The following is a 26,333-nucleotide window of genomic DNA, read 5'->3' as shown; positions in this document are numbered from 1 at the left end:
GGGATGGCTACAGGCTTGTCATCCCAGAACTCAGGAGGAGGAAACAGGAAGTACCCCTAGCTGGATGACTAGTTAGTTAGACTAGCCAAATCCATAAGACCTCAGGTCACACAGATGCACACAACATGTGAGTCCACATGCACATGAATATGCACACACACCACACACCTATAGAATAAAACATGTCAGAAGGAGCAAAACACCAGATTTGAGATTTAGGAAAGTCCAGGAGTGAGAAAAGACCCAGAGTTTGGGGCCTGAGAGCCACTTCCTGAAATGAGGAGCCTGTGGGCTGGGCAGGCTACAGGGAGGAGAGGGGGTGCAGAGATCCAGAGCACAGATCTGGGGAGATCCAGGAGCTTTTGCTGAACTGGGACCTGTTGGCAAACCTGGGAGACCCACATTAGTAGATGAGTGAAGTGAGGCTCAGACATGAGTCCTGCACTCAGGAGGCAGGGCCTCTGCAGGCCTGGATGAAGCTCTCAAGCCTGACTCCTCCAGCCCAGGCATCTGCAGAGACTTCACAACAGGAAATGAGATGAATAGTGTTGAAACTATGCTCCCAGAGCTCAGAGGAAGAACATCTGCACAGAGTCTCTGATGTCTGGCTTCCTGGAAGAGCCAGAGTCTCTTTTACTTTGAAAGAATACGTTTACTAGCTGAGGAGCCTTGGCCTGGGACACACATCAGTGAGCCCCATAGAAGAACAAGATGAGCAGTGGGAACATCAGAGTCCACCAAACCATTTGAGTTGTGGGAAGGAAATACTGGCCCACACTAAGGCATACTTTGGCAGACATGGGGACCTGTCCTTAGAGCCAGGGCCCAGGTTCCAGCCCTGCTTGGAGAGTCTGCAGGCCAGCTCTGGTGGGAGGGAGGTGTATGCTTCATGTGCCTGTTCCTGTCATAGTCTATGCTGCACTCTCCTCTCTCCTGTCTGACCTGAAGCTGCAGGAATAAGGATCATTAATAGTGGGGTATTTAGAGGGAAGACAGGGATGAGAAATAAAGAAGACAAAAGCAGCACCTGGAACCAGCAGGTCTTGCATGAGCAGATTAATTAATCTAAGCAAGTTTATTAAGAAATCTAGCATCTCATGTACTATTTGAGGTGTGGTGTGGACAGCCAAGCTCAGCAGAGAGCTAAGAACACAGGATCCTCCAGACACAGTTGCCTTAGGACTGGTAACCACAGCCCCGGGAAGATGGGATTCAGGTCCCCAGAAGCTACAACTTTAGTTCCTCCAAGGCACTGACTCCAATGTCAAACTAATCTCAGTAAGTCCACTCCTGTACATGTCACAGAACTAATGTTCTCTTCGTCCTTTCACCAGGGCCTATGGGAAAGTCATGGGTCACTCTTACCCCCACACTTGTCCATGTGTCTCTCTGGTTTTCTCTGGGTAATTTGTCCTTTCAGCTTAGTTGGCTCTGGAGTAGTCAACCTATGTGGTGCCCAGGGACATGACACTTCTAAAGATTCCTTCTTTCACAGGGGCTAGCCTGGACTGAGACTAAGCTCTTGAGTCCCCCTATGTGCTGCCTCTCCCCATCTTGTCCTCTGTCACAGTAATGGCTGAAGGATTGACCTCCTCAGAGTGGGGCAGTAGAACAGGAAAAGCATGAGGAACAGAATAGTGAGTGTCCTGCACATTAGATCCCTGCATCCTCCATCCCTGTCTTCCTATCCTCTCATGCTCCTCTCTCTGGAATCCAAACATCCCTTTCTTCCATCCCCCAACCCTTCTCCCTTGATTAGCATCCTCAAATCCTCCTGCTCCTGCTCCATGTCCTGCATCCTTCCATCTTCTTGCTTTCCCTTCCCTACAGTTCCCACCTTCCATTCTCCAGATGCCCACCTTCCCACTCCTCCCTCTCCATCACTTTCCATGGCTAAGCCTGAGCCAAGTCTTTGCTGCTGTGGTTCTCCAAAGTTAGAGACCTGGATCTCCTGTCTGCTGCAGGTGGTGGGAACTGTGCCCTCCTCCAGGAACAGTGCTGCTTCTGCACCAACAAACCCAAGCTGGTAGAGGGGCTGAAGACTTAATTAAGGACCAGACAAAGGTTCAGTGACAGTCATCTTCCTAAGGGTGGGCTTTTGTTCCCCCCCACTCTGGCTCCTCCCCTTGATCTCTCCATTCCTCCTTATCCTCACACTTCCGTTTCCCCTGTCCCTTAAAATGTTTACACAAGTTCCTCATGGATCAAATCACTGCCATCACTAGGACAATGGCTACTCTGACTAGGAATGTATTGGTTCCCCTGTCTTAGTCACTATATCCCTGTCTAATAACTGTGTTCAAAGGTTTCTCCAGGAGTGAATGGTGGCAATCATGTGATCCATTGCAGCAGAACAAGTTAAAATTCTTTTCCTGGTTTATAAAGTCAACTCAAACTATACCAACTTAATCTTTAGGGACAGAGCCTAGTCCCACCTTCACCATCCCCCTCCTGCAGGAAACAGTCTATGAGAAGAAACATCCCTCTTCTTTTTATCTGTCCTCAGGGTCAGATAAATGACCTTAATGACCTAAAAGAACAAACTTTAGACAAGCTGAGAAATCTGCCTAATGATTAGCACACCTGCCTGATAGGAAAGAAACAGTAAGGAGAACAGTTCATGAAACTATAGAGAAGACATCACTGATAAGCTTTCTCCCAGAATTCCCTTTCTGCCCTATAAAGACCAAGCCCTGCACCTGGACAAACAGTCTCCATCCCCAGGAGAGCCTGGAGTCCTTCAGTTGTCCTGACCAGAGGACAATTGTCCTTGTAGAGGCTGCTCTGCTCTTTCTTTTATTTCCAGGTTTCCCCCATCAGTTCCAGTCAAACACCCATTTCCAGAACAGAAACAGCTGGCAAAGACAAGGATCCACTGGCCTCCTACTTGGAGCAACAAGATAAGGGAGACAAGGGAGACGTGAAGAAGGACCAGTGGGAACTGCACAGGCAAGCATCATCTGTGGACTCTGTCACCATGGGAACAGCTCAGTCCAAAAAGGCAAGTGGCACAAAGAAGGCCCCGCATAAGGGCCAACAGATCTTGGACCCTACCTACAATAGGACGAAGCAGATGGACCTGGAGCTACAGCAGACCAAATCCAAGGCAGAGAAGGACTTGATGCTAGGTAAGTACACTAAGGACCCCAATTCACCACTACTGTGATCCCTTCATCACCACTGAGCTCTCCTGCCATGGTTTCCATGGGCAGGCTAACCTGTTAAAAGAATTCAAATGTCCAGAACAGTCTGAAACCAGACACCCTGCAGAAATCCCTAAGTGAACTTTAGAGCCTCACACTCTTCTACAGGAGTACATTCTCAGGCTCCTGGGAAGGAACACACAGAAACTGTGGTAATGGGGAGAGGCTGCATTCTATGGCTCTAAAAGGAGTGAGCACAGGTTTAAGCCAGTTCCAAAAGAGAGCACTTGATAACACTTAGGTTACAAGCCTAGTCTGAAGCTGAGCAGAAGCAGACTCCAGTCCTGGTTCTACCAACCTAGACGAGTCATTTACAGCCCTCAGTCTCCATGTCTCCATCTAGGAAACAGGAGGAAAGTAAAAACTTTTTTCCTTGGGTTGTGGGGGTAAAGTGACAATCTACATTGAATATTAAATAGTCAATACTCAATAAATATTCAGGTATTAATAAGTACAAGCCCATGTAATTGCTGTTGCTGTTATTATTATAGTTTGTAACACTATGGGACAGAAACTCAGAAAACCACATAAGGGAGCTGAGGCTCACAGAGAGAACTAGAAACCCACCCAGAGGACTAGTGTAGAACCAGGACAGATGTGTGAACTTCATGGTCCCTGGACAGGAACTTTTCTCAGCAGCAACTCTGAGAGCATCATTCCTACCATGTGACAGTGAAGAAGGCTATAAGAAAGAGTAGGCAGGGAGGACCCCAGGCTTGCTCCCCTGGCTCCTACCTCTGTGTTTCTTACAACCACACATCTGTTTAATTTCCAGAACCCATTCTTCCTCATTTCAGGCTCCAGGAGAGCACTTAACATGGATTCCCTTAGCCAAGGCATCTCACCAGAACTACTGGGTTTAGCTCATGAACCTCAGAGACACTCACATGAGAATGAAGGAAGTTGGTAATGGGAATTTAAGCAATATATGTGCAGAAATAAAGATGAACTAAACTTGGAGCTGTGAAAGGAACTTAAAGTTCACATAGACAGTGGTTCTTCACAAGTGACCGTCCACCTGTATGAGGACCTGAATAAGGGACTGAAACAGAAGGGCAGAGAAGCCACGGTGAGAGCTAAGTTCCATCTAGGCAATGCAGTGCTGAAGTTGCATTTGACACAAGGAGAGCCTGGAAACCATGAGGGTCAGCAGTGAGCCTAGCCTGATGGCTCCCAGAATTCAGCTCAAAATGGGGGTCATGCAGGTCCTGAAGATCCAAAAAGGTCTCTTCTCCTGACATGAATCCCTAGAAGAGGGCAGGCTCCTGTCTTAGCTTCAGTCACTTTCTTCCCCTGACTCCCCTTATTTCACTCTCACTTACCCAGGCCACACCCATAGACAGATGTTTTTCTTTTGGTCACCAGCTCACAAAAAAGGACACAGAGACTTATTATTAATTATGAAAGTTTGGCCTGTAGCTTAGGCGTATTCCTACTAGATCTTATAACTTAAATTTACCCATTTATATTAATCATTGTTTTGCCTTGTGGCTTTTTTCCTCCCTTCCATTTTGCACCTCCTTTTTCACCCCCATGTCCTGTGGCATCTCTCCTGTGCCTAGATTCATCTCTTTTCCCTCTTTGTGCAGAAGTCCCGCCTAATCACTTCCAGCCAAGAAATTGGCAATTCTGCTCTGTGTTAAACCAATCAGAAGGCACATTGCCAAAGACACATCTTCAGACTGTACAAAAATATTATTCCACAACATAAACCCTTGCTTATTTCTCTTCTCAAACATCAAAGCAGCCACCTCCCTCCACTGCAAAAGGTCTAGACAGAGAGGTTAACTTGTCCAAGCTCTCAGCACATAGAGACAGATTCAGTTCTGATGTCTATAACACTCAGAGGCACCTCTTTCAACCTAGCGCTACAATGCGGGAGTCCTGCCTGCCTCACCCTTGTCTTTCATTTCAAAGTTCATTCTTTTTAAAACACACATTAAGCTTTGAAAATGTTGACTACAGAGTCAATAGTCCTGGTCCTCAATGGTCACTGATTTCACTTACTGTATTAAAGCCATTGTATTTAAGGGCATTGTAAAAAAGGATTAGACATGTCTAAATGGAACACGTTTGTTCCATTTAAAACAATTCCACTCCATCCTGAATTTCCATGATTAAATTTCACTGTGAATCAAAACTGTGTTTTAAAGACTCTCAACTTCCACTCTAGCATGCCACTTACTACTCATTGTAAATATTTGAAATGTGTACTTCAGCCCCCAAGATATTAGTCAGAATCTCTGTTATTGGTTGTGTTTTGAATCATTGGGTCTGTGGTGGGGCAGCCACCCAGCTCCCGAATAACCCCACAGGCTTACTCTTACTTGTGAATGCCTGACTTTATCATGGCTTGTTTCTAGCCAGCTTTTCTTAATATCTTATCCCATCTATTCCTTGGCTCTAGGCATATATATATAACTCTGTGTGTGTGTGTGTGTGTGTGTGTGTGTGTGTGTGTGTGTGTCATTCTTTACTATTTTACTCCCTGAGTTGCTGTGTAGCTGGGTGGCTAGCCCCTTGTCCCATCTCTCTTCCAGATTTCTACTCCTATTTATTCTCTCTACTGGCCAGCACCACCTATGCTTTCACATGCCTTGCTATTGGATATTTAGCTCTTGATTAAAACAATTTGATAATTTAGTCAGGCACAGTTACACAGATTCAAAGAGACAAACAAATGCAACAAAAAGCAATGCAACACACCCTAACATAATTGAAGAAATATTCCATTACATAAGTATATGTAACATATATTCAACAAATATTACACAAAAACCACTAAGTGTAATGAACATATATCTACATAGAAAATGTAGATCAAGAATATGAAGCAGAACAATTATTATTCACAAATGAGATTGTTAAACAATTGTGGACACATGCCTATAAAGACAGAATATGTAAAATTAATGCAAGAAGAATATGAGTTCAAGGCAAGCCTGAACTACACACAGAGATGCAACATTTCCCTGTGGGACAGAAACTCAGAGACCCACATGAGGGAGCTGATGTTCAGAGAAGAACAGAGATCCCAATTAGGACTAGAGTAGACCAGTGTGAACTTCTTCATGGCCCCAGTGCAGGATCATTTCCCTGAAGCTACTCTAAGAGCATCAATCTCTCCATGAGATTCAGGAGAAGGGTGTGGGGGTAATCAGGAAGGACTCCAGTCTGGTTGATTTGACTCCTACTACTGCTTCCCTGACATTGTCACATCCACTGTCCCTTCCCTTGGCTCTTTCTTCATCATTTTCAGTCTCAATAAGCCCACCCTTCATGAGTACTGCTACCTGCCAGGACTCTTCACAACAACTAAGATCAAAGCATAAATTTTGGAGGCAAAATCTGAATTCAGATTCGGAGCTGGATAAATGGGAATCTGACAAGTCTGGATTTACAACCAAAGGTAAGCTCAGCAGGCAGCTTGGGATGCAACTTCTATGTCCACATAGTTGTTAGTTCTTCAGAGGTTAACCTCCACCTCTATGGTACCTGGGACAGGCAACTGGAAGTCAGAGGAGCCTGGCAGGAATGTTAAGGGTCACAAGCTAGAAAAAAAATGCCTCTGGTGTCTGCAGTGCTGAAGGTGCATCTGACATATGAAGAAACTGAAACCTACAGGGGCCAGCAGCTAGCCTAGCCCAGATGGCATCCAGACCAGCTCAAAACATGAGTGGGATCAGAAATCCCAGGGGTCAGGCATGTCCTGACCTTCCAAGAATGCCTCTTCCCTTAAGATGGATCCCAGGGAGATGGAAGACTCCTGCCTCACCTTCAACCAGACTTCCCTTATTCCAACTTACTCAGGCCACACCCTGACCTCTTGCTCTTCTCAAACATCAAAATAGCCACCTCTTTCCAGTGCACAAGATCTAGAGAGAGCGGTTAACTTGACCTAGTTCAGGGCACATACACAGAGACGCAGAGCCGGAATATAGAATAATGGGAACCTGAGAAATGACATCCTCCTCCTTCATCCTGTTACTGCTCTCTGAAAGTCCTGCCCACACAACTCCATACTTCCCACCCCACATAAAGCCTTGAAAAGGATGACTACAGTGTCAATGGCCTTTGCCCCTATTTGTCACCTTGGCTCCTTTAATGTGTATCACAGACAAAGCCAGACAATGGCAGGCATTGTCTCAGTTTCAGTATCAGAGCATTGACTCTGCTCACCTTTTCTTCTGCTGCCACCTTGCCAGCATGTGCAGATCTCACATCTTCAAGCTGCACACAGGAAGGGCCTTGCACTCAGGGCTTAGGGAAGATTCCACTAATGATGCTGGAGCAGAGATTACTCTGTTCATGTCTCTCTCCCCACAAAGGTTCCTCCTAGACTTCCACCAGTATCTTTCTCTTATTTCTTACCCTCACTATTCCCAGCTTCTGTGTTGTTCCATTAAAATAATTCCACTCCACCATAAACTTTTTATGATCACAGTTGAGGCAAGCCTGAATTTCACAGTAAGATGCTAACGTTCCTTGTGGGACAGAAACTCAGAGACCCACGTGAGAAAGCTGAGGCTCAGTGAAGAAAGAAGACTCCCACTTAGGACTAGAGTAGACCAGTGTGAACTTCTTCATGACCCCAGTGCAGGATTCTTTCTCTGCAGCTACTGTAAGAGCATCAATCATTCCATCAGACTCTGGAGAAGGGTGCAAGGTTAAGCAGGAAGGACTCCAGTCTGGTTGACTTGACTCCTATTACTACTTTCCTGACATTGTCACAACCACTGTCCCTTCCCATGGCTCTTTCTTCATCATTTTCAGGCTCACTAACCCCACTCTGCTTGAGTCTTCTTACCTGCCAGGATTCTTTACATCAACTGAGATCAAGGCATATATGTTCGAGGCGAAATTCAAAGTCAGATACTGAGCTTGATAAACGGGAATCTGACAAGTCTGGATTCACAACCAAAGTTAAGCTCAGCTGGCAGCTTGGGATGTGACTTCTAGGTCCACATAGTTGATAGTTCTTCACAGGTGAGCCTCCACCTCTATGGCACCTGGGACAAGCAACTTAAATGGAAGTCAGAGGAGCCTTGGAGGAATGTTAAGGATCACAATCTAGAAATGATGCCCCTGAGCTCTGCAGTACTGAAGGTGCATCTGTTAAATGAAGAAACTGGAACTTATGGGGGCCAGCTACCTGCCTAGCACAGATGACACCTAGAGCAGCTCAAAACATGAGTGGCTTCAGAAATCCCTGGGGTCATGCAGGTCCTAACCTTCCAAGAAGGCCTCATCCCTTAAGAAGGACCCCAGGGAGAGGAAAGACTCCTGCCTCAGCTTCAACCAGACTTCCCTTATTCCAACTTACTCAGGCCACACCCTGACCTCTTGCTCTTCTCAAACATCAAAGTAGCCACCTCTTTCCAGTGCACAAGGTCTAGAGAGAGAGGTTAACTTTTCTAGCTCACAGCACATAGAGACAGATGCAGGGCTGGAATGAAGAACAATGGGAGCCTGAGTAATGACATCCTCCTCCTTCATCCTGTTGCTACTTTGTGGTTGTCATTTTTTTTTTGTCATTTTCTGTGTGGAGTTGCATTTTTAAGAGGGAAACTGGAACCCTTGAGGGTAGCAGTGTGCCTAACCCAACTGTCACTGGAATTTAGCTCATAATATGAGAGTGTTCTGAAATCCAAGGGTTCATGCTGGTCCTGAAATTGTAAGAAGGTCTTTTCTCTTGAGATGAACCCCAGGTAAAGGGTAAGCTCCTGCCTCAGCTTCAGAAAGTTTTCTCTAATGACTTTCCTTACTTCAACATACACAGGCCACACCCTGTCTTCTCCTTTCAGGCATCAAAGTAGCAAAGTAGCCATCATTCCCCACTGCACAACATAGATAGATAGATAGATAGATAGATAGATAGATAGATAGATAGATAGATACATACATACATACATACATACATACATACATAGATGATAGATAACATAGATAAATACATATATACATAGAAACATAGATACATAGATGATAGATAGATGATAGATAGATAGATAGATAGATAGATAGATAGATAGATAGGTTAACTTGTCCTAGGTCACAGCACATAGAGGTAGAGGCATTGCTTGAATCTAGGACAGTGGGTTCTGAGAAATCATTTCTCCACATTCATCCTGTTGCAGTTTTTGAAAATCCTGCCTACCCCTGGCTCTTGTCTTTCCCTTCAAAGTCCATTTTTCTTACCAAACAGTAAATTGTTGAACCTGAGATTTAAAAAAAAAAAGAAAAGAAAAAGAAAAAAAAAACTGAACTATATCATGTATCCTAGTAAAATGTATTAATCCAGATGTACTAGTTCCTTGTCATGTTATTGTAACAAAAGCAATTTAAAATAGAAAGGTACATACAGGTACTCCCCTTTTACTAAAAAATGAGCTTCTGACTTAAGTTGCATGGGATGTTGTCAGCAGGTCATCTTACCTGTCATGGAGACACCTGTCCAGGCCACACAGGCACTCTATCTTAGGTTGGTGAGTACTACACAGGCATTACCCATCTCTGAATAATCATTATCGTACAGGTTCAATTGTGTAAGAGCTGCAGAGTTAACTGTTGCCAAAGATCTCTAAGTGGTGCTGGGCTTGCAATCTGTGTGTTTGACACAGAAAAGACCAACAGAAGCCTTAACCCACCCATAGCCAGTAGGCTAAATAAGGCAATTGAGCCATTCCCTTCCTTAAAGAGCCTTACTGCAAATTGGAGTCCTTGTAAGATGGTATCCAAAAACCAAATGAACTTGAGTTTGTAAATTATTAACTATCAAAGCCAATCGAAATATATATAACTATTGATTTAAATTTGTCATGCCCAATAGAATGAAAGGTTAACTAACTGTGGTAGCTACTTTTGCTGCCAGGGTCTCCACTGTGCTACCTGTAGTAACCAATTTTGAAATGGCAATCCCAGAAACAGTAGTAGCAGTGGTCATCACTGTTATAACAGCAACAATGGCAGCAGTGATGACAAATTCTCTTCTGGAGCATATGGGCATCCACTGGCATGGACACAACTCCAGGAACATGAACCACCAAGGCCCATTTTTCTTGATCCCAGTACGACTTAAGGTGGCAGCTCTGCAAAAGAACAACTAGGAACCATAAAGAAAAAACAGGCAGTCTGGAAGGAGCAGAACTAATGGTCTCATAATGGCTATATTCAGGCTTATAAATTTTAAGGTATCTTCAAAGGGGGCTAAATGAATTTCAGGAGGCCAAAGAATGTTGCACAGAGCCAGACTTAAGAAGTAGGTACTACTCCAGCTTGAATAGAATTGTGAGAATGAAAATGCTTAGCTGGCATGCTACTGTTAATAAATGGAGGTCAGTGATCTTAAGGGTTATCCTTAATCTCCAAGGTGTCTGGGTGACATGTTCTCATACATACTTGAAAAAGCAGTTGGCATACATTACCTTGTGGGGAATCCAACCGCATGGCTGCAGTTCCTGGGCTTATGTTAATGCTTGCCAAAGCTGGCCATATTGGACTTTCAATCCCCATTGGCATCGGAAGGGGAGAGTTTTTCATGAAGGCCCAATAGTGTTGGGTTTCAGCTGCAGCCACAGGGCGCCCTCAGTGCTCAGAAACCTGATGAGGAATCTCATTGTCCTGAGGAAAGACATAAGCAGAACCCCGGGCCCATACCACCACCAGATTGGGTCCCCTCCAAGTGTCAGTAGAAAGATCCTTCCTTTGCTCCAGAGGGTGATATGCAACAGGAGCCCTCTGGTGCTTATCTGCGGTGGAAACTCCAGCAGAATCTACCGATAAAAATTTTAAAATATATAAAACAAGGGAAAGAAAAGAATGTGGAGTAGAATGATGAGCCCCTAGTTTCCCCTTTTTCCTTTAGCAAAATATGTGTGTTTGTTTGTTTTCTTTATTATTATGTGTTTTAAATTTTATACATCAGCCATGGGTTCCCCTGTCTTCCCCCCTCCCGCCCCCAACCCCACCCTCCCCCCAGCCCCTCCCCTCCATTCCCATCTCCTCCAGGATCAAGGCACCCCTGGGGATTCATTTAAACCTGGTCAATTCAGTACAGGCAGGTCCTGTCACCTCCTTCCAGACTGAGCAAAGTGTCCCTGTGTAAGCCCAAGGTTTCAAACAGCCAGCTCATGCACTAAGGACAGATCCTGGTCCCACAGACTGGGAACCTCCCAAGCAGATCAAGCTATTCAATTGTCTCACTTATCCAGAGGGCCTGATCCAGCTGGGGGCTCCACAGCCTTTGGTTCATGATTCATGTGCTTTCATTCATTTGGCTATTTGGCCCTGTGCTTTTTGCAATCTTGGATTCAACAATTCACGCTCTTGCAGACCTTCCTCTTTCTCAACAGTTGGACACCTGGAGCTCCACCTGGGGCCTGGCGGAGGATCTCTTCATCCACTTCCATCACTTATTGGATGAGAGTTCTGGCACAACAGTTAGGGTGTTTGGCCATCTGATCACCAGACTAGGTCAGATCAGGCTTTCTCTCAACCATTGCCAGCAGTCTACAGAGGATGTATCATTGTGGATTTTTGGGGGACCTCTCCAGCACTCTGCCTACTCCTGTTCTCATGTTGTCTTCATTTATCATGGTCTGTTATTCCTCATTCTCCCTTTCTGTTCTTGATCCAGCTGGGATCTCCTGCTCCCCTAAGCTTTCTTTCCCTCAAATCTTGCCCTTCATTACTCCCACTGTCGTCCAGGTTGTTCATGTAGATCTCATCCATTTCTCTGTCATTGGGCGATCCCTGGGTCTTTCCTAGGGTCCCGTTTTCTAGGTAGCCTCCCTGGAGTTGTGTAGCAGTCTAGTCATCTTTGTTTTACATCTAGTATCCTCCTATGAGTGAGTACATACCATGTTTGTCCTTCTGAGTCTGGGTTACCTCACTCAGGATGATTTTTTCTAGATCCATCCATTTGCCTGCAAACCTCATGATGTCATTGTTTTTTCTCTGCTGAGTAGTACTCCATTGTGTATATGTACCATATTTTCTTTATCCATTCTTCAGTTGAAGGGCATCTAGGTTGTTTCCAGGTTCTGGCTATTACAAACAAAGCTGATACGAACATAGCTGAGCAAATGCCCTTGTGGTATGATTGAGCATTCCTTAGGTATATGCCCAAGAGTACTATAGCTGGGTCTTGGGGGAGATAGATTCCCAATTTTCTAAGGAAGCGCCATATTGATTTCCAAAGTGGCTGTACAAGCTTGCATTCCCACCAGCAGGGGAGGAGAGTTCCCCTTGCTCCACATCGTCTCCAGCATAAGCTGTCTTCTGTGCTTTTGATCTTAGCCATTCTGACAGGTGTAAAGTGGTATCTCAGAGTCATTTTGATTTGCATTTCCTGGATAATTAGGGATGTTGAGCAATTCCTTAAATGTCTTTCAGCCATTTGAATTTCCTCTGTGGAGAATTCTCTGTTTAGTTCTATAGCCCATTTCTTAATTGGACTGTTGGGCATTTTGATGTCTAATTTCTTGAGTTCTTTATGTATTCTGGATATCAGCTCTCTGTCAGATGTGGGGTTGGTGAAGACCTTTTCCCATTCTGTAGGCTATCGCTTTGTCTTGTTGACCGTGTCCTTTGCTCTACAAAAGCTTCTCAGTTTCAACAGGTCCCATTGATTGATTGTTTCTCTCAGTGTCTGTGCTACTGGTGTTATATTTAGAAAGTGATCTCTGGTGCCAATGCGTTCAAGAGTACTTCCTACTTTCTCTACTATCAGGTTCAGAGTAGCTGGATTTATGTTGAGGTCTTTGATCCACTTGGACTTAAGTTTTGTGCATGGTGACAGATATGGATCTATTTGCAGCCTTCTACACATTGACATCCAGTTATGCCAGCACCATTTGTTGAAGATGCTTTCTTTTTTTCCATTGTACATTTTTGGCTTCTTTGTCAAAAATTATATGTTCATAGGTGTGTGGGTTAATGTCAGGGTCTTCAATTAGCTTCCATTGGTCCACATGTCAGTTTTTATGCCAGTACCTAGCTGTTTTTATTACAGTAACTCTATAATAGAGCTTGAGGTCAGGGATTGTGATGCCTCCAGAGGTTGTTTTTATTGTACATGATTCTTTTGGCTATCCTGGGTTTTTTGTTTTTCCATATGAAGTTGAGTATTATTCTTTCCAGATCTGTGAAGAATTTTGTTGGTAATTTGATGGGAATTGCGTTGAATCTGTAGATTGCTTTTGATAAGATCACCATTTTTACTATGTTAATCCTGCCTATCCATGAGCATGGGAGATATTTCCATTTTCTGACATCTTCTTCAATTTCTTTTTTCAAGGACTTAAAGTTCTTGTCATATAGGTCCTTCACATGCTTAGTTAGCGTAACCCCAAGGTATTTTATATCATTTGTGGCTATTGTAAAGGGTGATGTATCTCTGATTTCCTTCTTAGCCTGTTTGTCTACTGTATGTATGAGGGCTACTGATTTTTTTTTTAGTTGATCTTATATCCTGTAATGTTGCTGAAGGTTTTTATAAGCTGTATCAGTTCCTTGGTTGAATTTTTGGGGTCACTCATGTAAACTAACATGTCATCTGCAAATAGGGAGAGCTTGACTTCTTCCTTTCCAATTTGTATCCCCTTAATCTCTTTATGTTGTCTGTGTGTATGTGTGTGTGTGTGTGTGTGTGTGTGTGTGTGTGTAGTATAACAAAGATTATTAGGGTCCAACCCCTCTAGTCTTTCCCAGAGTTCCAGAAGAGACACAATCAAAGGCAGATTAATTAATCTGAGGGATACATTAATAAATCTTTTTTCTTGATTTTTTTCATTTTTTTATTAAGTAATTTTCTACTCACTCCACATACTATCCACAGACCACCCCTCCTCCCTCCTCCCACCCCTCCAGCCCTGTTTCCCAAGCCACCCCATATCCCCACATCTCCCTAATCGAGGTCTCCCATGGGGAGTCAGCAGAGCCCAACACACTGAGTCTAGGCAGATTTAAGCCCCTTCCCACTGCACCAAGGCTGTGCAAGGTGTCACACCACAGGCACTGGATTCCAGAAGCCTGCCCATAGACCAGGGACAGATCCTAATCCCCCTGCCTGGGTGCCCCCCAAACAGTTTGATCCAAACAATCATCTTCCGTGTCCAGAGGGCCTAGTCCAGTCCCATGGGGGCTCCACACCCACCAGTCCACAGTTCATGGGCTTCCTCTAGTGTGGCCAGTCATCTCTGCATGTCCTCCCATCATGATCAAGATGTCCCTTGCCTGCAATCTCTCTTCTCTCTCTCATCAATTCGATTCCTGCAGCTCAGCCTAGTGCCTGGCTGTGGATCTCTGTATCTGCCTCCATTTGTCACTGGACAAAGGCTCTATGATGACAGCTAGGTTATTTGCTAGGCTGGTCACCAGAGTAGACTGGTCCAGGCACCCTCTGGACCACTGACAGCAGACCAAGGTGGAGTCAATCTTGTGGATTCCTGAGAGCCTCCCCAGAACCCTGACTCTTCCTATTCCCATGATGCCCTCATCTATCATGGTATCTTCCACCCTGCCCTCCCACTCTGTACCTGTTCCACCTTGACCCTCCCAATTCCCTATATTCTCATCCCCCACTTCTCACCCTCTGCCACCCCCCACAACCTAGTCCACTCTAGTAGATCTCGTCCACTTCTCCTTCACAGGGTCATCCATGTATACCTCCTAGAGTCTTTTCCTGTTAGCTAGCCTCTCTGGAGTTGTGGGTTGCAGCTTGGCCATCCCTTCCCTCCCATTTAGTATCCACTTATGAGTGAGTACATACTATGTTTGTCCTTCTGAGTCTGGGTTACCTCACTCAAGATGATATTTTCTAGATCCATCCATTTGCCTGCAAATTTCATGATATCATTGTTTTTTACTGCTGAGTACTCCATTGTGTATATGTACCATATTTTCTTTATCCATTCTTCAGTTGAGAGGCATCTAGGTTGTTTTCAGGTTCTTGCTATTATGAATAATGCTGATATGAACATAGTTTAGCATGTGTCTTTGTGGTAAGATTGAGAATTCTTTGGGTATATGCCCAAGAGTAGTATAACAGGGTCTTGAGGAAGACTTATTCCCAATTTTCTGAGAAACTGCCATACTGATTTCCAGAGTGGCTGTACAATTTTACATTTCCACCAACAGTGGAGGAGTGTTTCCCTTGCTCCATATCCTCTCCAACATAAGCAGTCTTCAGTGTTTTTGATCTTAACCATTCTGAAAGATGTAAGATGGTATCTCAGAATTGTTTTCATTTGCATTTCTCTGATGACTAAGGATGTTGAGCAGTTCCTTAAATGCCTTTCAGCCATTTGAGATTCTTCTGTTGAGAATTCTCTGTTAAGCTTTGTAGTCCATTTTTTAATTGGATTGTTCAGTATTTTGATATCTAGCTTTTCGAGTTCTTTATATATTTTGGAGATCAGCCCTATGTCAGATATGGGGTTGATGAAGATCTTTTCCCATTCTGTAGGCTGTCATTTGGTCTTATTGACCATGCCCTTTACTCTACAATAACTTCTCAGTTTCAGGAGGTCCCATTTATTAATTGTTGCTCTCAGTATCTGTGCTACTGGTGTTATATTTAGAAAGTAGTCTCCTGTGCCAATTTGTTCCAGACAACTTCCTACTTTCTCTTCTATCAAGTTCAGAGTAATGGGATGTATGTTGAGGTCTTTGATCCACTTAGACTTGAGTTTTGTGCATGGTAACAGATATGGATATATTGCAATCTTCTGCATGTTGACATCCAGTTATGCCAGCACCATTTTTTTTAAGATACTTTCTTTTTTTCCATGGTATAGTTTTGGCTTTGTCAAAAATCATATGTTCATAGGTGTGTGGATTAATGTCACTGGTCTACATGTTGGTTTTTATGCCAGTACCAAACTGTTTTTATTACTATAGCTCTACAGTAGAGCTTGAGGTCAGGGATCATGATGCCTTCAGAGGTTGCTTTATAATACAGGATTCTTTTAGCTATCCTAGGTTTTTTGTTTTTCCATATAAAGTTAAGTATTTTTCTTTCCCAGTCTGTGAAGAAATTTTGATGGGGATTGCATTGAATCTGTAGATTGCTTTTGGTAAGATTGTCATTTTTACTATGTTGATTCTACCAATCCATGAGCATGGGAGATCTTTCTGTTTTCTGATATCTTCTTCAATTTCTTTCTTCAGAGACTTAAAGTTCTTATCATACAGGTCTTTCACTTGTTTAGTTAGAGTTACCTCAAGGTATTTTCTTTTATTTGTGGCTATTATAAAGGGTGATGTTTCTCTGACTTCTTTCTCAGCTCCTATATTCATTTGTATATAGGAGGGATACTGATTTCTTTGAGTTAATCTTGTATGTATCCTGCCACCTTACTGAAGGAGTTTATCAGCTGTAGGAGTTCCCTGGTAGAATTTTTGGGGCCACTTATGTGTACAATCATATCTTCTGCAAATAATGAAAGTTTGACTTCTTCTTTTCCAATTTGTATCCTGTTTATCTCCTTTTGTGTGGTTTGGGTATCAGCATAACTACAGCCTCATAAAAAGAATTTGGTAATATTCCTCCTGCTTCTATGGTGTGGAACAATTTGAAAAGTATTAGTATTATCTCTTCTTTGAAAATCTGGTAGACTTCTGCACTGAAACCATCTGGTCCTGGGCTTTCGGCTTTTTTTTTTGGGGGGGGGAGACTTTTAATGATCGTTTCTATTTCCTTGGGGGTCATTGGTCTATTTAAATAGTTTATCTGGTCTTGATTTAACTTTGGTATGGGGTACCTATCCAGAAAATCATCCATTTCTTTCAGATTTTCCAATTTTGTGGAGTACAGGTTTTTGAAGTATGACCCAATGATTCTCTGGATTTCCTCATTGTCTGCTGTTATGTCCCCCTTTTCATTTCTGATTATGTTAATTTGGATACTCTCTCTCTGCTTTTTGGTTAATTTGGATAAGGGCTTATCTAGCTTGTTGATTTTCTCAAAGAACCAACTCTTTGTCTCATTGATTCTTTGTATTGTTCTCTTTGCTTCTATTTTATTGATTTCAGCCTTCATTTTGATTATTTCCTCGCATCTGTTTCTCCTGGGTGAGTTTGCTTCCTTCTTGTTCTAGAGCTTTCAGTTGGGCTGTAAATTCGCTAGTGTAAGATTTCTCCAACCTCTTCATGTAGGCATTTAGAGCTATGAATATTCCTCTTAGCACTGTTTTCATGGTGTCCCATAAGTTTGGGTATGTTGTACATTCATTTTCATTTGAATTCTAGAAAATCTTTAATTTCTGTCTATATTTCTTCATTGACACATTGGTAATTCAATGGGCATTATTCAGCTTCCATGAGACTGTAGGCTTTCTGTAATGTTTGTTGTTGTTGAAATCTAACTTTAAGCCATAGTGGTCTGATAAGACACAGGAGGTTATTTCAATCTTTTATATCCACTGAGATTTGTTTTGTGACCAAGCATGTGGTTGATTTTGGAGAAGGTTCCATGGGGTGCTGAAAAGAAGTTATATTCTTTTGTGTTAGGGAGGAATATTCTGAAGATATCTATTAAGTCTATTTGAGTGATTATGTCTGTTAGTTCCCTTATTTCTCTGTTAAGTTTCTGTCTGGCAGACCTGTCCATTGGTGAGAGTGGGGTGTTGAAGTGTCCCACTACTAGTGTATGAGGTTTGATGTGTGATTTAAGCTTTAGTAATGTTTCTTTTATAAATGTTGGTGCTCTTATATTTGGGGCATAAATATTCAGAATTGAGACTTCGTCTTGTCAGATTTTCCCTGTGATAAATATGTAGTGTCCTTCCTGATCTCTTTCAGTTGATTTTAGTTTGAAGTCTATTTTATTAGATATTAGGATAGCTACACCAGCTTGCTTCTTAAATCCATTTGATTGGAATGTCTTTTCCACCCTTTTATTCTGAGGTGGTGTCTGTCTTTGAAATTGAGGTGTGTTTCTTATATGCAGCAAATGGATGGTTCTTGTTTTCGTATCCATTCTGTTAGCCTGTGTCTTTTTATAGGTGAATTGAGACCATTGATATTGATGGATATTAATGACCAGTTATTGTTATTTCCTGTTATTTTTTGGTGGTAGTGTTGTATGTTTCCCTTCTTTAGTATTTGTTGGTATGGGACTATCTATTGCCTGTGTTTTCATGGATGTATCTAACTTTCTTAGGTTGGATTTTTTCCTTCTAGTGCTTTCTGTAAGGCTGGAATTTGTGGAGAGATATTGTTTAAAACTGGTTTTATCATGGAATATTTTGTTTGCTCCATCTATGCTGATTGAGAGTTTTGCTGGGTATAACACTCTGGATTGGCATCCATGGTCTCTTAGTATCTCCATAACAACGTCTGTCGGGGAACTTTCTGGGTTTTAGAGTCTTCATTGAGAAGTTAGATGTTATTCTTATGGGTCTGCCTTTATATGTTACTTGGCCTTTTTTTCCTTTGCAGCTCTTAATAATTTTTCTTTATTCTGTATGTTTAGTGGTTTCATTATTATGTGGTAAGGGGACTTTTTTAGGGATCCAGTCTATTTGGTGTTCTGTAACCTTCTTGTATTTTTATAGGCATTTCCTTCTTTAGGTTGGGAAAGTTTTCTTCTATGATTTTGCTGAATATATTTTCTGTGCCTTTTGAGTTGATATTCTTCTCCTTCTATCCCTGTTATTCTTAGGTTTGGTCTTTTCATGGTGTCCCAAATTTCCTGGAAATTTTGGGTCATGACTTTGTTGGCTTTAGTGTTTTCTTTGATTGATGAATCTATTTCCTCTACTGTATCTTCAACGCCTGAGATCCCCTCTTCCATCTCTTGCATTCTGTTGGCTATAGTTGAATCTGTAGTTCCTGTTCATTTACTCAGATTTTCCACTTCCAGCATTACCTCAGTTTGTGTCTTCTTTATTGACTCCATTTCAGTTTTGAAATCTTGAACCGTTTCCCTCATTTGTTTAATTGCTTTCTCTTGGCTTTCAAGGGATTTACTGATTTCTTCCCATTTTTTGTTTGATTTTTCCTCGATTTCTTTAAGGGAATTTTTCATTTCCTCTTTTAAGATGTCTAATGTCTTCTTAAAGTCATTTTTATGGTAGATATCTTCTGTTTCTTCTGTGTTGGGATGTTAAGGTCTTGCTGATGTAGGTTCTGATGGAGCCATATTGGTTTTTATGTTGTTGACTGTATTTTTGCATTGGCATCTATCCATCTCTTTCTCCACTTGGTATAAGTGGTGTCTATGTCTGAGCGAGCCTCTCTTGGCCTGATTGATACTCTCGATCCAGTGGGAGCTCTTGGTCTAGTCAATGCTGATGGGCTTTTTGTCTTAGGGAGCAGATCTTAGTGCAACTGGTGCTAGTGCACTCTGTCTTAGGGAGTAGCTGCAGTCTTAGCGTATAGTAGATGGTGGTAGTCTAACCTGTCTGCAGGAGGTCTGCCTGCCAACTGGCCTCTTAGTCCAGTCAGGTGGTGGCAGGCTCTGTCTCAGGGCCCAGTTGCAGTCTCAGAGGGTGGGTGGGATTTGGGGAGGTAGAACTTCGGTTACAGGGTCTTGATGGGGGATGGTGTTAGTCTGACCTGTGTGCAGGAGGTCTGCCTGCCAACTGGCCTGAAACTGGAACTGCAATGGGTGGTGATGTAGGGGTGCAGGGTTGTGGCCCTGGGCCCAAAGCCTAGAAACTGGGGTGTTTGGGTATGAGGATAAAGACTCATCTCTTAGTGTAGTTGGGTGCTGGCAGGTTCTCACTCTAATAAATCTACATACACAAAACTCTTTAGTTCATTCACTTTATTCTTCTAAGACAAAATTCTATCTACACAGCTTCACTCCTGTTATTAGCTCCTTTCTTGCCTAATATCTCTTTATATTTTCCTTCTATACTCTCTAAATTCTATCTTAATTCTCCCTTTTAGTTCTTCCCCATCTAGTTCTTTTCCATCTGACTCTTCTTCATCTGGTTCTTCCTGTAGCTGGAAGTTTTCTTGTGTCCCAGCCTTGCCCTCAGTCAGGACAAATTTCTCTCACCCACCAGTCACACAGCTGCTTGGATTCATGTAAACACATAAAGGCTTACATTAATTAAAACTGCTTGGCCATTAGCTCAGGCCTACACCTGACTAGCTCTTACACTTAAATACAGCCCATTTCTGTTATTCTATATGTTGCCATATGTTCTGTAGCTTTACCTGTGTGCCATTACATGCTGATCCCTGGACTGGCAGTCTAGCGTCTCCCGACTCAGCCTTTCTCTTCCCAGAATTCTCCTTGTCTGCTTATCTTGCCTATACTTCCTGCCTGACTACTGACCAGTCAGCATTTTATTAAACCAGTGTACAAAAGTATTATCCCACAGCATCTTCCCCATCCTCCATCTCCTTCTCCTAGTTCTCTCAAGTCTCTGTCTTCTAGTTTCCCAAGTCTCTGAGGTTTTTATTTATATACCTATACAAAGCAGCAATTCTCTCACCAAGGCAAGGTCACCAGGCCTGAATCCTTTCAGGATCAAACAAAAAGGATATTAAGATCCACACAGAAGAACAGTAGTTGTCAGCTATCATTTACAACCCAAAAGTAAAGTGACTAATGGGGAAATGAATCAACTAAGGGCTAATTCTGTTAATATCCAAACAAAAAGGATTTTATGTGCTCAAACTATATTCTTAGAAGTGGTTAGTTGAGATATTCAAAGACTATAAGTCGGTGAATCATGAGTGAAAATAAAACTGCCTTTTATTCCTTTGGAGCTGTATCTTTCCTAGCTTATCTCAGCTGCCACCACTTTCTGGCAGGGCAGAAGAAGTGTTCTCAGTTACTAGGCAACTTGTGTCATAGCTGGATGTACCTGGTATGTTTAAAAAAAAAAATCCCTTTAATTCTGAGACTATTGTTGAATGGAGATCTAGAATTGGAGATAAGACTTGGACAGGGGAGGGTTAAGATTAATAGCACTGCTGCCTGGCCTGGGCAGTTGTCAGTGTAAATCTTTACCTTCTCTGACAGATGGTCTGTTCTTAGAAAGTCTAGAAAATATCTCAAATAAGATATGTTCATATGGAGATGGTTCTGGCTCAATACTGCTAATGACAACAATTATAGAGAGACCTGAAACTGGGGGGTCTTGACTGCGTCTGTTGTTAACACAGTTGGGGAAGGTTGTCCAAATATTCCAATAGCATAGGGGAAGTTGTGTCCAATGAATGATCAAACATACTGTTCCTGGAAAAATAATTAAATGGAAAAGCTATGATAGCACACAAGAAATTCATTGCAGGAACAGCTAGTGTTCAAAAGCCAACATAACCAAGACTTCCTTGAGTCTTGTCTTCCATTTTCTCTGGAAATGCCCTTGGCTTCTTCCAGGTTTTAGCTTTGTCATAATCAGCTGAAATCCTACTTTGTGTGTGTGTGTGTGTGTGTGTGTGTGTGTGTGTGTGTGTATCTGGTTTTGGTATGAGAGTTATACTGGCTTCATAAAAAAAGTTTGGAAGTGCTTCTGTTTCTGTGAGGATGCGTTAGGGATCAAGATTTCAGGAACCAAACATGAACCATGGAAAGTACTAGCTAAGCCAGAGAACAAGTCATAAACCCACCGCCCTCCCCCCTCCCTTAGAGCAGTAACACCTTTTTGCTAACTGGAGGCTCCCAAAGATAAGAACATTCCACAGTCAGGTGCCATGGCAACTGAATGTAGAAAGCATTCCATAGTCAGGTAGCCTAGCAACAGAACAAATGGCCCCTGACCAGTCACCTTAGCAGACTTCCTGCAGTTGCATGACCTGCACGTCTCCCACGTACTGCACACCTTCCACGTCCCTTCCCCTTCCCGCCTTCCTGCCCCTTCCCCTCTTATGCTATATAAGCCATGTGGAGGAAAATAAAATTTGGCGGCTTGATCAGAATATTGTCTTGCTGTCCATCTTTTCATGTTGCCCTGTCCTTTCATTCGCTCCCACAGGTAGGTCGCCCTGTTGAAACCCTGCTGGCCGGGGCATCTGGCGCCCCACATGCGGCTTGACCCTCACCTCGTCGGGAGTTGAACGTCCTTCTCCAGGAAAGTCCAGTCGTCTGGTGGAGATCTGAAGCGATCTGAAGCGTCGAGACCGCCTGACTCGGCGTCCTGGTGATCCGGAGGCAAGGGGGAAGGACGAGGTTAGTCTGAGCTATAGACTTCACCCTGGGACAGGGAACTTCTCAGGACTTGTTCCTAAAAGGCGTTAAAGATGCCCTCCAGACACAAGAGATAAGGGTTCGTAAAAAAGGACTTCATAAAATTCTTTAGTCACTTAGAGGATTGTTGTAACTGGTTTTCCCAAGAAGGGATGATTGATGAAACATGCTGAAAAAAGAGAAGGCAGCCAGCAGCTCTGGCAGGGTGTGAGTTGTGCAGTGTTTGTGTGTGTGTGTGTGTGTGTGTGTGTGTGTGTGTGTGTGTGTCGTTTGTGGCAGGTGTGGCGTATATGTGCCCGTACATGTGTGTGCGGTGAGAGGCGGAGGGTGGAGAGAGCCGGGAGGGCAGAGGAATGAAAGTGTGCGGCACCTCTCCGTGGCTCCTTACCCTGGGCAGAAAGAGACAAGCCTGCCCGAGTGCTCTGTTGAAACGGCGTGGCGGAGGCAGCAGTGGTGGCCGCAGTGTCTGGTTGGTGGTGAAGTGAATCTGCTGAACTCACCACCCTCTGTTTTTATGTCTGCCCTGGCCATCATCGGCCTCACAAGTTTCTCCACAAATGTGGGGGAACTGGAGAGCTTTTTTGCAAGTCCTGGGGATGTGAAACTATGGGCAATACCTATTGGCACCCATCTTCTTCTTGGGATTTTATTACTGTTACCAGTAATTATTCCATTGGCACCCCTGATTGTTCCTCCTGGTGCTACCCCCTAAAAGCTACCTTCACCGAGGCTGGGAAGGCTCATTCGGCCTGGGAGGCTAGCCTCACTTAGGGCTTTTGCCTATATTAGTAAGGAAGAGATACAGGCATCACCTTTATTATAAAACTTTAAAACAGCCTGTTAATTCCCCTAATCCTGTTGCCATTGGCCCCAACCCTCTTCTCGGCAACGATGATTTTCTTACAACCAATATATCTCAGACATCCATGGGTTTTTCTCCCATGTTCCCACCTCCCCCACCAACTACCAAAGATATGATTACTACCCTTATCCAAAAACCTACCAGGTACTTAATACCTCTAAGCCTGATTTGTTTGACTCCTGCTGGCTTTGCTATCATTCTGCCCCACCATTTTATGAAGGAGTGGCTGTTGATTTAGATTTCTCCCTAACCACTGACCCACATGATTGTCGCTGGCAACAGCCACCCACATCTTGCCTTACATTCTCCCCAGTCATGGGCTCAGGCTGCTGCCTTGTCACCCAAGGCACTATCATTCCCCCTGTTTATCAACCACTCTGCAATGTCACAGACAACCTAAGTACTTCCCTTAAGTCTGGATATCTTCTCCCTGCCAATGATACTTGGTGGGCCTGTACTGATGGCCTAACACCATGCATTTCTCTTCATTTAAATAATCCCTCTGACCCCTTATTTTGCATATTGGTTCAGCTTATCCCTAGGCTAACCTATTATTCTCCAGATCAATTCTCCGGAAGATGGGAAGAGAAGACTCTGGCATAGACGCCTGCTCTCACATTCCCCCATCTCTCAAAAAGGCAGCCTGTGACTGCAGTCACTTTAGCAGTCCTCCTGGGGGTGGGGACTGCAGGGGCCGGTACGGGCATAGCCTCCCTGGTCTTATCTAATCAACATTATTCAGAGCTTAGAATTTCCATAGATGAAGATATAGCGCAGCTTGAGCGAGGGATTTCCACCCTTGAATCCTTCCTCACCTCCCTTTCAGAGGTGGTCCTCCAAAACCGCCGAGGGCTAGACCTCCTCTTTTTACAGCAAGGAGGCCTCTGTGCCACTCTTAAGGAAGAGTGTTGTTTCTATACTGATCACACAGGAGTAGTGAGAGATAGCATGGCTAAGGTCCGTGAAGGCTTAGAGAAGTGCAAAAAAGAGAGGGGTCAAGAGCTAGGCTGGTTCCAAAATTGGTTCTCTACATCTCCCTGGCTAACCACCCTCCTGCCATCCCTCCTGGGACCCGTGGTTGGCCTCATTCTTGTCTTGACATTCGGCCCTTGGGATTTGTCTCACTAACTCAATTTGTGCATGGTCAGCTGGCCGAACTTCAGGTAAAACAAATTCAGGTTCATTACCATCGCCTAGACCTCCATGAACGTGGTCTTGATGAACCAGATACAGACTCCATATCAGCACAGACCCTGTGCCTGGGAGCTGGAGCCCACTGCCTAGGGGATTGAGGGTGCAGCTGGGAATGCAGAAGGCAGGGAGACTAAAGTGCTCCACCATCCTGGGTGCCTTGGATGACATACTCTATTGCACGGCGGTTATGCAGACCCTATATTCTTCCCTCCCGGATTAAAACCTGTCCCCTGTAAAAAACTGCATCGTTCCAGCTTCCTTCGGGACATGTGGGGATGCCTACATGAACCAACCGATTAACAATGGAACTTTTATCAGGGATGGAACCTCTGTCACCCCTCCCCCGTAATGGCGAAATATTTGGGCCTCCTTTCTTTGTTTTGCTATATGTATAGAAGGGGGAGATGTTAGGGACCAAGATTTCAGGAACCAAACATGAACCATGGAAAGTACTAACTAAGCCAGAGAACAAGTCATAAACCCACCGCCCTCCCTCCTCCCTTAGAGCAGTAACACCTGTTTGTTAACCGGAGGCTCCCAAAGATAAGAACATTCCACAGTCAGGTGCCATGGCAACCGAATGTAGAAAGCATTCCATGGTCAGGTAGCCTAGCAACAGAACAAATGGCCCCTGACCAGTCACCTTAGCAGACTTCCTGCAGTTGCATGACCTGCACGTCTCCCACGTACTGCATGCCTTCCTGTCCCTTCCCCTCTTATGCTATATAAGCCATGTGGAGGAAAATAAAGTTTGGCGGCTTGATCAGAATACTGTCTTGCTGTCTGTCTTTTCGTGTCGCCCTGTCCTTTCATTTGTTCCCACAGGTGGGTCGCCCTGTTGAAACCCCGCTGGCCAGGGCAAGGATGGTTTTTTGTTTGTTTTAAATAACTTTAGAAAGATTATTGTAGATCTTGCTTGAGATTTCTGGAGAATTTGTTGTAAATCCATCTCTGCCTGACTGATTTTGGTCAGAAGGCTTTTTATTACTCTTTCAATCTCCTATTTGTTATTTGTCTATTTAGCTTGTTGATCTCTTCTTGGTTTAACTTTGGAGTATGGATGAATCCAAAATTTTGTTCATTTATTTTAGATTTTCCAGCTCAGTAGAGTACAGGTTTTAGACTATTTTCTTATACCATTTAGAATTTTTTGGTGCCTGTTGTAATGTTTTCCTTTTCATTTCTGATTCTGTTCATTTGAGTCCTCTCTCTCTTTTTCTCTTCTCTTGGTTAGCTGAGCCAAAGGTCTGTCACTCTTCTATATCTTCTCTAAGAAATGACTCTTAGAGTCATTGGTTCTTTGTATTGTCTTCCCTGTTTCTACTTTGTTGACTTCTGCCTGATTATTATTATTATTATTATTATTATTATTATTATTATTTGCCATCTACTGGATTTATGGTTGGTTGGTTCTTGTGTTTTCAAACTCTTGAGTCTCTTAATTAATTCATTTATCTCTTTTTTTTTCTGATATTTAATGTAGATACTTGGACCTATAAATATCCCTTGTAGAACTTTTAACTCATCCCAAGGGTTTTGTTCTGTTGTTTTTTTTTTTTAAATTTTGTTTGTTTCATTTTTATTTAGTTACAGAATTTTTCTTATTTCTTTCTTGATTTCTTCTTTGACTTATTCATTATTCAGTAATGAGTAGCATCATATCCATGAACTCATCTCTCTACTAAAAATCCCAATAGCAATTTTCCCTCCCTCCCTCTTCCTTCCCCAGATTGACTCCTCCTCTGTTTCCCTTTAGAAAAGAGCAGGCCTCCCAGGGTTTTCAACTGAACATGGCCTAACATGTTACAATAAGACAAGGCACAAACCTTATATTACAGCTGATTGTGGCAACCCAATAGGAGGAAAAAGGTCCCAATAGCAGGCAAAAGAGTCAGAGACACCCCCAATCCCACTGCTAGGAGTC

The 26,333-nt window shown here is 43.3% G+C and overlaps 1 pseudogene; it reads left to right on the top strand.

Moving 5' to 3' along the window:
• Positions 1-26,333, top strand: part of LOC118588691 — a 64,541-nt pseudogene that overhangs the window by 4,882 nt on the left and 33,326 nt on the right.

The sequence above is a fragment of the Onychomys torridus genome, chromosome 8, assembly GCF_903995425.1.
Source record: "Onychomys torridus chromosome 8, mOncTor1.1, whole genome shotgun sequence".
Classification (NCBI taxonomy): domain Eukaryota; kingdom Metazoa; phylum Chordata; class Mammalia; order Rodentia; family Cricetidae; genus Onychomys; species Onychomys torridus.
This window is presented reverse-complemented; position numbering and strand designations above follow the sequence as displayed.